This window comes from Trachypithecus francoisi, unplaced genomic scaffold (assembly GCF_009764315.1).
Source record: "Trachypithecus francoisi isolate TF-2019V2 unplaced genomic scaffold, Tfra_2.0 Lachesis_group3, whole genome shotgun sequence".
Taxonomy (NCBI): Eukaryota; Metazoa; Chordata; class Mammalia; order Primates; family Cercopithecidae; genus Trachypithecus; species Trachypithecus francoisi.
The window spans coordinates 95,970,687-95,984,628 of record NW_022681468.1 but is presented as its reverse complement, the minus strand read 5'-3'; the positions used below and the strand labels follow the sequence as shown (position 1 = coordinate 95,984,628).

Here is a 13,942-nt window from a genome sequence, read left to right as displayed (position 1 = left end):
CCCCTTCAAGCACCTCGCTGCTTCCTGAGGACTTGCCCCGGCTGCGCCCCCGAGCTGAGGGCCTGCGGGCCTAACCTTGCCACCCTGACACAGCTGCTACTCCAGAGATGTGGCTATGTCCGTCCCCGTCTCGCGCAGGGCCAGACGGTTTGGCGCTCTCTGTGAGGCCCGCCAGGCTGCACTTGGGAGGGCTTCAGGATGGTGACCTTTCCTAACTCTGTCGCTTATTTTTCTGGGAAAAAAACATCTCCTTCCCAAGGTTCCCTGGGCCCTGCAGTTTTGCGGTTCTGCGGCCGTTGTGATATTTAAGGGACTGGTAACTTCCCCTGAGAGACATCTTTTGGATGAAACACAAATAGTCCTGAGCAAGTGTTTTTAGTCAAACCAATTCCCCCCACCACCCTCCTCACCTCACTCCTAAGCCTGCCCATCTGGTTCTTCGGGGAAAAAAACACCTCTGGGTTTTTATCCAATTTAGATGTTTCTCTTAAGCACTATCACAGTCCTCACTTGCTGCAAAGGCCACACAGGCTGCAAGGCTGCAGGGCTGCAGCTGCATTTGAGGTTCTGGCTGCCAGGTCGGGGGTGTGGAGAGGAGCAAGTTTTGAAGGAAGGGGAGAAGGCCCTATGTCTGCGAAGACACAACCCCAGCAGCAAGACTTATGAATCTGGCTTCCACAAAACAGGTACACAAGGGGACCATGCCTCAGCCAGCTGTGCAACAGGGCAACAGGAAGCTGCTCTTTCCCAAGGTGGAAACGCCAGACACAACTCTTCTTTACAGTGGGGTTACCACTGTGTTTCCCTAAAATATTTAGGTCTCAGATCGACAAGCTCTAATTGTTTTCTTCCCCCAAACCAGGGTTCATTTTAGGCATGACTCTGCAAAATGCTACGGTTTTCCCAGTGAAAGCCCACCATCGAAAATGGTCTTCCCTTCAAGCTTGGCCAGTCCTGTGGCTTGACCCAACAAGTTATTCTGCAGCATCATGGAACGACGGCCCATTCCAGCGGCCACCGGGGCACGCTAAGCAGACATTGTGCCAGGCTGCACAGAGGTGACCATGTGGCCTTTTCACCTCTGAGGTCCACTAATTAACACCATTTGCTAGAGTCTACCTTTCACCAGCTAGTTCTAGAGTCTCTCGCTAATGAGAAGGGATCACTGGCATTCCAAGTCACCTGGATGGTAATTAACCACCGTCACTGCTGCAGCATGTCCAGGTCAGAGACCAGGGCTCAGGATCCAGGGGAGGCCATCCAGCCCGCAGAAGCCCAGAGATCATGCCCTTCTGGGGCTGCCCTTGCCCAAGAGTAGACTTTTCCCAGCAGGCCTTTTTTTTTTTTTTCCCCAATGAGAACAGAAAAAAGAAATCTTCAACTATGTTACAAAAGCAGGAAAAAAAAAAAGGGGTTTCTCCCACATCAGGAAATGTCATCCAATATTCTTAAAGCAAGGATAACTAAATAAAATACTTGTGCAGCATATTTTGCAATTCCATTATATACAGTAGGTTTTTCAAAGCTTTTTTTTTTTTTTTTTTTTTTTTAGTATCGTTAATATAAAGCAGTTGCACAAAAAGCAAAGGTGTTTTGACAAACAGGTGTATCCATTTATTCCTTTTTAGGAATGATATCTAAAAAAAGAACCGCTCTCTGCCCTCCCCTCAAAAAGACAAAGACTCATACAGACACATCGGGATATATGTACAACATAATAAACTCCATCCTAAAGAAGCAACTGAGATAACCCCCAGGGGATACAGAATCAGAACCGTAAAAATCATAATGAAGTTTGCTTGCTGTAAAGCCTGAGAATTTTTTTTTTTTTTAGTTGGTTCTTCTCACAGCAGGACTTTTAACCTCTACATTTCAGTTTCTTCATGTGTAAGCATCAGGCTGATAATATCGTCACTCCAAAAATACAACTGAATAGAACCTGGAAGAAGCCCCAGGCCATGGGAGTTCCAGTGTCCCCGCTAGGGGATAGGGACTGGCTGCTATTTTAGGAGGAGACCCCAGTCTTACGGCATGAGCAAATAATTTGGGAAAGGGATGCAAAGGGCTTTTTTTTTTTTTTTCCTCCTCTCTCTTGAGGAGAAATGTCTGAGGCTGAATTTGGACATCTTCAAAGGGGGGACTTGGCCATCACACAGTTTAGACTATCATGAGAAATCTAGCCCCAACTACAGCAGTACGGGGTTGTGCTGACCTTGAGGAATCTATCTATACTGGCTAAACCAATCAACTTTTAAACAACTCCTCAACTCTCTGCAGGAATACAAAATTCCTAAAACGTTAGATTTGAGAACTCAGCACTCTGTTCGCCATAGAAACTCATTTAACTCGAAAGTGCAGTTGACTTCAAACACACAGCCCCACAGAGTCTAACCAAGCATGTGGTGTCCCCTAGGCTATCGCTTAGACCTGGGGATAGAGACACTTTCATGCATGGCTCTTGCCTGCTTTCTTCAGCCCTAACTATGCAGGCCCCAATCCTGAGCATCCCCCTCCACCTTCTCTCCCTCTCCACGTGGGGGGTAGCTATTTGATGGGGGGAAAGGGGTCAAGGGGCTTCTGAAAGGAAGGGTTCTGCATACGGCTGAAGCCCTCTCAGGGGCAGTGATAGTCAGGGGCTCCAACTTTGCCTGCTTCTGGGTATGAACAGAGTGTTCTCAAATCTAGGGCTTGAGTCATCAGTCAACAAACATATTCAGGACCTGAGGCAGGCTAGACTCTGGGGGATAAATAAGACAGTCCCTATTTCTGAATTGCTGGTAGAAACAGAAAATAGAGAAAAATGAGTGCTAAAGGAGAGGTGAGGAGTGAATGACCTTTACCAAAAAAGGTGGTGTTTTTCAAAATAATGGCTAACATTTTGACGTATTTTTACATTGTGTCAGGTGCCAGCTAAGTACTTTACATTTCTAGAAACTTTCAGCTGAGGAAGGTTCTATTATCATCCTCATTTTGCAGATGAAGAAACTGAGGCTGGGAACGCTTAAGCACTCACCCAATAAATGGCTAATAAATGCCACGCCAAGCATGCTGAACTCCATGCTTGGCGTGCTGTGTGTGCCATTCATTCCAATGGTGGTGAGCAAGTCCGCACCGGGCTTAAAGTCAAGGCGAGGCAGATTACTTAACAATCACTTTCAATAAAGCATAACACAGACTCTGACAGGGGAGACACAGAACACAGGTGCCAGGGGCCTCCAGCCCAGTTTGGGGTGCAAGGAGGGGAAAGGAGCTTTCCCAGTGTAGGAGTGTGCCGGGGGAGTTGATGGGTAAGGGAGGGGATGGCAGGGAGAAAACTCCAGGCAGAAGGAACACCCAGCATGCCAGAACAAGGTGTGTTTTGCCTGAGGATCTGCAAAGGCTGAAGTGCAGCTGTAGAAGGAAGAGGTGAAGCTGGAGAAACAGAGCAAAGAGCTTGGGGGAGCCTGTGAAGCACCCGGGAGCCCAACCCAAAGCCTCAAGAGGGGGAGGGATTTCTTCTTTTGGGAGACCACTGTGGGAGATGTAAAAAGATTAGAGTTGTCCAGGCCCTACTCCAAAGCAGCAAAATCTGAATCTCTGGGGGGTAGAGCCTGGGCATCAGCATTTTAAAGGAGCTCCCCTAGGTGACTCATGTCTAGGGGAATAGCTGGGTTTGTAAGTTCTATCAGTCTCGGGCCCATGTCCTCCTTGCTGCTGGCAGGTGCACAAAAGACCCAGGTCAGCCAGTTTCTGCCCCTTGGGATTAAAGTCAAGGCAAGACATATAACCTAACAATTACTTTCAATAAAAGTGATTGCAAGTGACTCGAGCTGGACCAATCAGAACCTTTCTTGAGATTGTTGCTACAGAAGAAGCTTCAGTTCTGATCCGATTCCAACATAGGATGGGTTTAGGGCAGCAATCTTGTGAGACGGTGAGTGTTTATGAGTGTTAGTAGTTGACGCGGCATTTGAGGATCTGACATACTGTGTGTGTGTGTGTGTGTGTGTGTGTGTGCGCGCGCGCGTGCGCGCTGCCCTGTCGCCCAGGAGGCTGGAGCACAATGGTACGATCTCGGCTCACTGCAACCTCTGCCTCCTGGGTTCAAGCAATTCTTGTGTCTCAGCCTCCCGAGCAGCTGGGATTACCGGCATGTGCCACCACACCCAGCCAATTTTTGTACTTTTAGTAGAGACAGGGTTTCACCATGTTAGCCAGGCTGGCCTCAAACTCCTGGGCTCAAGTAATCTGCCTATCTCTGCCTCACAAAGTGCTGGGATTCTAGGTATGAGCCGCTGTGCCCAGCTGACATTTTGTTTTTACTTAAGTTGTACTTTATCGGGTGAGCTTTTCGGGGAATGATGAAGATTTTATTTAGGCTAACCCTCCCCAAGCCACTCTTCAGCATGTGACTCCCTTGCAGCTCTTTCCTGAGCTCTTGTGAATTACTCTAGTACCTCTTCCAGCTATGGAAGCTGAGAAAAATTCCTTATTTTGCTGAAACTAGTTTGATCTAGATTTCTCTCACTGATTCCTGTCTAATATGGAGGAAATGACCCAACGCTGGTCCCAGGTATTGCTGCCAACCTCGCAAGCATAGGGATATGTTACCAATGGCTCTTAATCCACCATTCACTTACTGACCAAGAATTTGACATTTCTTTAGTAACCGCCCATTCACCCATGTCCTAAAAAATGTTTGTCCAGACCATGTCTTGAGGAACCGAGTTGCCTCAGTTTACAGCTCAGAGTATGGGAACAGATCCTTATTTTTAATTTATCCCTCAAATTCCTCTTTCAAATTTTAACGGCCACCCTGGAGTCTGTTCATCTCAGATTTGATGAATCAGTACTTGTTCTCTCTCTCCACAACCTTCACGGTTTTATAGACTTTGATCATATCGCCTTTCTGGCTTCATCTTTCCACACTAAAACCCTTAAGGTACAAAGCAGCCCGGCCTCTTACAAAGAACTTCAGGTGATGACATTGCTCACCTTCTGCAGTTCTGAGATATTTTTCTCAAGGGGAAGAGAATACAACTGCCAGGTTTGGGTAGAGCCCAGGTAGAATACTATTTTTCGCTTGTTTTCCAACATAATTTCTGATAGTATTTTAGCTTTTTCTGAACACTTGGTCCTGAGTGGCCTGTAGCAAACAAACATTTTGCAAAGACCCCAAGGATCCTCTTCTGTGGCTATAAACAGACTGGACAAAGTTCATTTTCTTGTAATTTGGATTATATTTTCATAAATGCATTAACAGACTTGTGCCTGCAAAAGCTTAATATGCATGTTCTTGCTAACTCCTAAGCTCATCGTGCAGTTAATCACCATTTGTTTGCCATCTCTGCATAGCCTTCATTTCATCCCAAAGCCTGGAACCATCTGAGCTTTGTCTCCTTCAGATAATCCATGTAAATTTAAACTAAGTCTGGGTGTACCCGCGATCCTGGGGGATCCTCACTGTTAATAATTCTTCATCCAGAAAAGTACCTGTTTATCCTATTTTTTATTTCTTGTCTCCAAGGATAATTCTGATCCATGGCAATTTCCCCGCACATGCTGGAGAGACTTACTATTGTAAATGACCTTTGGGGTGGAACTTTGTCAGAAGGAATTTTTAAAGTCTAAACAGAATTCATCCTGGGTTTCTCCCTCGTCTCCAGGCCTGTTTCTGACTCCTTAAAGAATGTTAATAGATTGGTTGGGTTTCATGTTCTTTTTAGAAAACATATTGTGCTTCGTTCAGCTAGCTGAGACTTTATAAAGTGTGCTTCACAATCATACTTTTTAGTATATATTCTGCAAAAGTGGCTATTTAAAATGACCCTTCTGACCGGGTGCGGTGGCTCACACCTGTGATCCCAGCATTTTGGGAGGCCGAGGCAGGCGGATTACCTGATGTCAGGAATTTGAGACCAGCCTGGCCAACGTGGTAAAACCCCCTTTTTACTAAAAATACAATCATTAGCCAGGCATGGCGGTGGGCACCTGTAACCCCAGCTACTTCGGAGTCTGAGGCAGGAGAATCACTTGAACCCAGGAGGCAGAGGTTGCAGTGAGCGGAGATCCTGCCACTGTACTCCAGCCTGGGCAACAGAGTGAGACTGTTGCAAAAATAAATAAATAAAAAATAAATAAATAAATAAATAAATAAAGACCCTTCTTAGGTAGGGTGGACTCCCCTTGTGGGCAGGAGGCACAGTGTGTATGCCTGTGGATACAGGCGCCACATGGAAGGATCACTGCACATTTTGGCTATGAGGATGTTGCTGCCATCTTCATTATCTGAGGCTTCCTTTCTCTCTGCACAAAGAATATCACCTGAGCTTTGATGCTGCTTCCCTCACCATGAGGGACTTTATTCTTGGTAATTAAGACATAATTACCAAGAAGAACAAAAACTACCAAAAATTTCAAAATTTTACCAAAATTAACATTTTTCATTTAAAAATTAAACTAAAATTTTTAATTAAAAAATGACCAAATATGAACAAGTACTGGATTTTATTCCAACATTTTAATGGGTTTTTACTTTTTTTTTTTGAGACAAAGTCTTGCTCTGTTGCCCAGGCTGGAGTAGCGTGGCACAATCATGGCTCACTGCTGCCTCAATCTCCTGGGTTCCAGCGATCCTTCCTCCTCAGCCTCCTGAGGGGCTGGGACCACAGGTACACATGCCACCATGCCTGGGTCATTCTTTAGTATTTTTTGTGGAGATGGGGTTTTTGGCACATTCACCCAAACTTACACTGCAGAAGGTAAGTAACCTGCTTGAGGTCACCCAGCAGGCTTGGTGACAGAGTGAGGTTTGGGCAGGTCTCGGTGACTCCCAGCTGCCAGGTCACCTCTGATGAGATCACAGCTGTTCCTCAGGCATGGGGCTTTTCATTTTTTCTCTGCCTCTACTAACCCTACTCCATCCTCTTGCTCTGAACAGAAGCAAGGACTCCCTCTGTGCTCCTTTTGACCTCTGCTGCCCCAGGCTCAGTTCAGGCGGGGCTGGGCTGGAGCCTTCCTGCTGGTCGGCCAGCGCCGCCTTTCTGTGGTATTTGGATGTGACTCTCTTTCCTTCTTTCATACCTGTCCTTCTTGACTTCCTGTATTCTCAGTAACCTCCTGGAGCAGTCATGTTTCTTTTCTCCCTGCTTCTCCCCTTTCTTCTTACTGGGACTATAAACTGGGGTACAACTACACTTTCTTAATGAAAGTCTCCCCCTGACCACCGCTTTCTTCTTAAAACTCTTGTCTGAGCCTTCCTATCACACCTACTATCTGGTCTCCAAGTCTGCACATTCTTCTGCCTGCAAAACCCAGTACAAAAGCAACAGTATTTATGAACTGCTTAATTGTCAGTGTTGAGATGGAAAGCTTCAAGACACTGCCAGTGAATACAGGGAAAGACAGAGACCTGGGATTTGGGGTGGTCCTAACTCCAACTGTGTGGCAGCATGCCCTGTCCTATCTTCGGCCCCTCAGCTTCTCAATCTGCAGAATCACAGCCTGGCTGCCCCAGGAGATCTCCAAGCTCCAGAGTCCTGTTTCCAGGGATCCAGTGAATTGATACTGGCTCTGTATCTAACTAGCCTTGCCCACACCTGATTGTGAGGAGCCATTCTGAGGCCTCATCTGTAACACTTCTAAAGTCCCCAAGTGAAAATGTGGCCAAGCATGTAGGAAATGTCATTTGAAGAGTGACATTTTTATGTTTTAATGTCAGCATGAAATTCAGCAATAATCCCCAACAATACTATGGTATACCTGAAACCACACCTTAGAAACATTTGGCAACCGCCTGAGGTTTGAAAGCAGCTTTTGGGTATGCATACACAAGACATACCAGGATCCCATAAAAGAGAACAGACCACACAGCGCTTATGTCTCCCCATTCCAGTAAGTTCTAGGGAGAAGAACTGGCTTGGAACCATTTATCCACCAAATGGCAACTGTCTGAACCGACAGTGAGTCTGCATCTCTCTCTAAACCAACAGAAGGCTGGAGTATTTGGATTAATGAATAATTTAGTGCCAAGCACAAATACCATAGACATTTAGCAATAGGAACAGATAACCAAGTTGTTCATCAAATTCAACACTGTTTAGAATGGCTAAGCAAAGCTGAAATAGAGACAATCCCCAGCTGATGGGAGGTGGGGAAAAGTGCCAATCCAGAAAGAAGAACAAATATGTCACCTTATGTGACATTCTCTTCCACCATCGTTTTTCTTTCTTAAATTTGTCAGAGGCTAAGGGAATTTCTTCACTTTACATTACAGAGGTAATATAGTATGCTGGGCCAGGAACATGTAGTCTGAACATAGACTTTCTAGATCTCAGTTATTTCATCTGTAAGATAGGGATATATTTGCAGATCAATCAAAAGATTGTTGTGAGGATTAAATGAGTTAATACAGTAATAACCCACTTAGAACAGATGCCTGGCATAGAGTAAGTGTTGATAAGTAGTTGCCAATATTCTTTTTATATCATGGATAGGAACTATTGTTTGGATTAAAATTATGTGCCAGATTCTGCCAGAGCCTTTGTATGTAGAGGATCTTGGGGGAGCTCTGCAGAATTCTGCAAGGACTCATGGATAACCTTGACTTCTAGGTGGGTTTTAAGTTCATTTCAGTTATACTTGAGGCCTAATGAGGACCTACTAGAAAAAGCTCCCCCATATAATCACAGTGTTGTCATCTTAACTATGCAATGGGCACAGCCGTTTCCATTTCACAAATGAGACAGACTCATTTGTAAGTCTGGTCTAAGGACCATAAATACAAGTAGCCGTGCAGAGGCTTAAACCCAGGTTTTGAGATGCCAAGTGCAGTGTTTTTCCCACCAAACTACAGCTGCTTCTCATCTTCACTCATGGTTTATTTATTTCTGTCAGTCCAATAATATGCCCCACATGTAGAATGACGGATCATGCATTAGAAATGGGAATATGTTTAGGGATATACTGTTTTCCAGACATTAACAAAAATATAAAAACGTTTTAAGAAGAGAAAAATTTCTGTGAACAATCTCCCCCATCCATCCTAGAAACTTAAGAAATTGAAATAATTAGATTATGGAATTTTTTTGTCTTTCTTTTGGATGGTGACATTTTTTAGATCACGTATGCATAGAGTACTTGCCTAGACTTAGCCTTCGAATGCGAGTTAAATAGATTTACTTAAACAACAGGAAGATATTTAGGTAAACTTATCTACAGTATCAATTTATTGGAGTTCTTTCAGTCCACAAGCCACTCACAGCACATCTCAAGTTTTAAGCCAGATGGGCTTCTTGCCTTTAGAGACTGGTCACTGACCCAGAAAGGGAGGGCCTGCGCACCATCTTGGCTTGGGTTTGCCTTGCTCTTGCTGACTCCTGGCTGAGGCTCACAGGGCCAGTATGTTCTCCACCAGGCCTGAAGTCAGTAGACCCTGCCAACAGCATCCATTTACTCATGAAGAAATCAGACACCTGGAGCTTAGGGATCTACTTGCTCAAAGTGCTCCTTATCAGAGAGAAGTAATACCAACTTAAAACCTCATAGCATGGAAGAAGGTGGCAGTTAGCTTTTTTTGTCATATGATCTTGGAATACCCAAAGACACAAAACCAAATCCAAGTGTTTCAGGAAAGCAAGAGAAGCTTTTTTTTTTTTTTTTTTTAAAGACAAGGTCTCACTCTATCATCCAGGCTGGAGCGCAATGGCATGGTCATTGCTCACTGCAACCTCCACCTCCAAGGTTCAAGCGATCCTCCCACCTCAGCCCCTCAAGTAGCTGGGACCACAGGTGCACGCCACCATGTCTGGCTAATTTTTGTATTTTTAGTAGAGACCGGATTTCACCATGTTGGCCAGGCTGGTCTCAAACTCCTGAGCTCAAACAGTCAGCCAACCTCGGCCTCCCAAAGTGCTGGAATTATAAATGTGAGCCACCACGCCCAGTCAAGAGAAGCACTTTGAAATCAGTATTCTGAAATCTGAATGTCAGACTATTTTAGTTGCACTGACTGATATATAACAAAATAAATATAAAACAAAATAAACTCACAGGAGCCTCATGTTCAGAGGCAAAAATGACCTGTCCAAATTCAGCAGTGAGGAGTTATTAGCAGGGTTGGACCTGGGAGGGAATGCCATCATAATGTCTACAGGTAAGCCCAGCCTCTAAGCTTTGCTTCTTTTTTTGCTTTGCTTCCCTTGTATCAATAAATGGGAGCCCACATGGGAAAATGCAATTGCACAAAAAAATCTATTTATTATTTATACTTTACCTCTTTGCATAAAGGATATTAAACCAAAATGTAAATGAAAGCACATTAGACACCAAAACTTCCAAACAAATGTTAATTATTATTTTCAAGGTACCAATTATTTTGAGGAAACCCTGTAACTTTTTATGATTCTAAGAATGAAACGGGCATTTCTGTGTGCTCTGACAACGAGAAAAAACCCTGTGTGGAAGACGAGAGAGTCCAGTGGTTATGTTCTTGCAAGGGCAATCTGTTCTTCAGGCTGCCACTGTCAGTGCTGAAAATGCACACTGGCAGCACATTTCTAAGTGACTGAGAGGGCCCCAGCATTTGTTCAGGAGACATTTTTGAGCAAGCCTCTTTTAGACGAGCATTTGAACAGGTAGAATGGTATTCCTGCAAGGCAAAATTCATCAGCAAGGTCTTCTATTCTTACAAGCTTATAAGTGGGTCAGACTTCGATAGAGAGAACCAAACTTTGTGAAAGCACCTCAAACAATCAGATCTCAAAGTTTGTTTGTTTTTTTTTTTTTTGGAGATGGAGTCTGGCTGTGTTGCCCAGGCTGGAGTGCAGTGGCACGATCCTGGTTCAGTGCAACCTCCGCCTCCCGCGTTCAAGTGATTCTCCTCTCTCAGCCACCGGAGTAGCTGGGACTACAGTCATGTGCCACCACACCTGGCCAATTTTTACACTTTTAGTAGAGATGGGGATTCACCATGTTGGCCAGGCTGGTCTTGAACTCCTGACCTCAAGTGATCTGCCCGCCTTGGCCTCCCAAAGTGCTGGGATTACAGGAGTGAGCCACCATGCCTGGCTATCTCAGGGATTTTGAACAATCTGGAGAGGAGAGACACATGGTGCAGATGAGTTGAGAAAGGTATGAAAGTCTAATAGTAGAGTGAATCCTAAAGAAGAGTATGCACTGTGGCTGACAATACTAGTCATGTGAGGGATGTGTGGGGGCTTTCAGGGGTAGGTATATGTATGTTGCATGCTTCCACCTAATCTTGTTTAGAGACGTCAAGGAGAAAATCCTTCAACATACCTACAGAGGATAAAAATGGGTTGCATCCATCTTCAAGAATAAAATAGTTACCAAAATTCTTACTGAGATATTAGGCAGAATATCTCTGTTTACAAGGACAGAAGAATGGAACACTACCAGGAAACAGAGCAAACTCTTCCTGTCAGCCAGGGCAAGCTGCTACAAAGACCTTGATCTTAGAGTCCATGAAGATGAAAAAATGAAATATAAGGAGAAGCCACAACAGATGATAACTACTAAAATGTCCTGCCAAGACAGAAGTCAATGAATTTTGAGGCATTTTTACTCACACCTGCTGACCTCTGTTTTGGCCCACAGAGGACATAGCACCTATGGGAATTGGTCTCCTTTGACCAGATAGTTGACAGAGTCTTTAAACTTTCTGCCTAATTTTCAGGCTCTGGCAAATCGAGTATTTTGCTTTCTGAAAGTTTTTCATCTTGTAGCACCGCTTTAAACAAGCAATTGAAAAATGAGAAAAGTAAATCCAACCAGCAATTCTGTAGTCACTCTCTGCATAAACTGTTTGCTACACTTCCATTATTTACTGTAGTAATCTGGACATAATCATTTCATAAGCTGGGTAGGTACACAGCACATTTTTATGTTAGTTACCAGTGACTTAAACATTTTTATATGAGGTTACAAAAGTCATTTGCATTGATTTTGTCAATTTCTGCCCCAATTTGAAAATTCCTTCTTCTTCCTGCCCTAAGAATTGTAAAGTTTCACACCTCACTAAGGCATTCTTGCCTCCTGACCCCTGGGTTCTAACATGATATAGCACTTCTACTCACAGGACAGACCTGGCTAGGAAACTGGGTATCCTTTCAATACAGTTCATTTGTTCATCTGTCACCAAGGAAACTGACTTCTGCCTGGCCTTGTATGCATACTTGAGTAAGGCAATCCTTAATTTTTTCCACTGCCCTATTCATTGCTCCTTTATAGCTCTGTTGCTAAGAGAGGCTGAAACTGAGCAGTCATCTGCTCAAAATAAGAAAAAGAGGAGCCTGTCTTTTGGATAGGCTGGATACCAAACAGGCGGGGAAACCTGGAGCTTCCCTTCTTCAGGCTAAATTTATGTTCAGTTAAGTTTGTTGAATGCTAAATAACAGAAGCAACATCATTCCCTAAAAGAGCCACAGGAACACCACAGACACTTAAAAGTTAAGTAAACTTACCTTTGGGATATTATAAGTCATGTTCTAGAATAATTACCTGTAAGGAGTAGTGTCATTTCATTTTACAGAACTAACAGATTCCAATTAGCCTGCACTGCTTTCAGATAATCCTTGTATGTTTTTGCTCAATTGCACTCGGATACGTCCTGCCTCTTTCCCTGGATGGCAGGCTTCTTGATGGATTGGTGACCATGCCTTCTTTCATGTCTATACTGCATGCTTCAAGGCAGGAACAAATTTTGCAACCATACTTGGTAAAAACAAGCGCTAGAACTTAAGTCATTTGGTAGCAAGGTTGCAGGGCGAAAAAAACACTTTAGAAACACAGAACCCTGGCCATATCCCTTCTGCTTTCTGGCCATCAGTTTCTTCTAAGAAACTGAAAATACTAGCACCCGTTCCTGCCTGCTTCCTGGGAGCAGCAAGCATCCCTGGGAGAATGGCTGAAAAACCCCCTGTCCCAATGTCAGGGATGCTCAGTCCCTATTTATTTCATTTTTCAACTGCTCATCTAAGAATTCTTGTGTTTGGCTTCTCACAGGGCTGCCGAAGAGCAAAGGGATTGTATTAAACAGGAGATTCTTGTGCCTTCATTCTCTATTATTACATACACTGGGAAGCAGCAAGTCATACCTTGGGAGAGGTTTGTAAAAAGAGAAAGCAGACAGAGATTTCTTAGCAAAAGTCAAAGGTGCTCTCCTTGAATGAGATGCCAAGCTATTCTAAGACCCTGTTTGTCACAAGTCCCATGATGAAATAAATACTTGCCAATGAAGACACAGTTTGAGACAGCATGAGGGGGCAGACCAGCCACCCACCATTTCATATGTCTATTGGAGAGTGTAAGCACCTGTTTGACACCTGGGAGGGAAATAATGGAAGCAGGATGCTTGAAAAAAGGAGGCTAAGACCTCTTTCACTACTACCACAGCCCAGAGAGTCTCAAGGGGGTACTACAGTAGACCACTACACTGCTCTACAAGGGGCCAGGGTGTCCTTCAGAACAGGGTGAACCCAGCTCACTGATAATATATTATCTGGCCTGGAAGGTGGCAGCAAAAACCAGCCACAGAGAAGGTGGAGCCTGCCCTGGATGTGTGGGTGCCCCACCCAGACAGAGCCTTTGTTTGCAGGACTTGCCATCCAGCCACGTCTGCCCCAATTGTTAACTGGAGATCATGTCCCTGTAAAGAGGGCTTGCTTGTCACTTGTAGTAACAGCAAGAAACCCCTTCTTTGTATGTGCAAAAAAAAAGCCAGTTTGGGTACACTATTCTGTTCCTGTACAGACGGGCAGGAGGCCCTCTCCCAATTCTCCTCCTGCTGCCCTTCAGAGCACAGTTACTCTCTTTCCCAGGGGTCATGGCTCAAAATCCACCCAAGAAATCACCTGTTTATGATGCACAGGAGAAGAGAGGGTTGTGAATTGATTTTCAAGATCTCTGCACCAGATGCCCGAGGAAGGGGCATCTTCTTGCAGCA

The 13,942-nt window shown here is 44.4% G+C and overlaps 1 protein-coding gene across 2 annotated transcripts in view; it reads right to left on the bottom strand.

Annotated features, from left to right (window-relative positions):
• The window catches only part of RGMA (repulsive guidance molecule BMP co-receptor a), a 46,934-nt gene that overhangs the window by 30,515 nt on the left and 2,477 nt on the right, over nt 1-13,942 (bottom strand). The window lies entirely within an intron of this gene.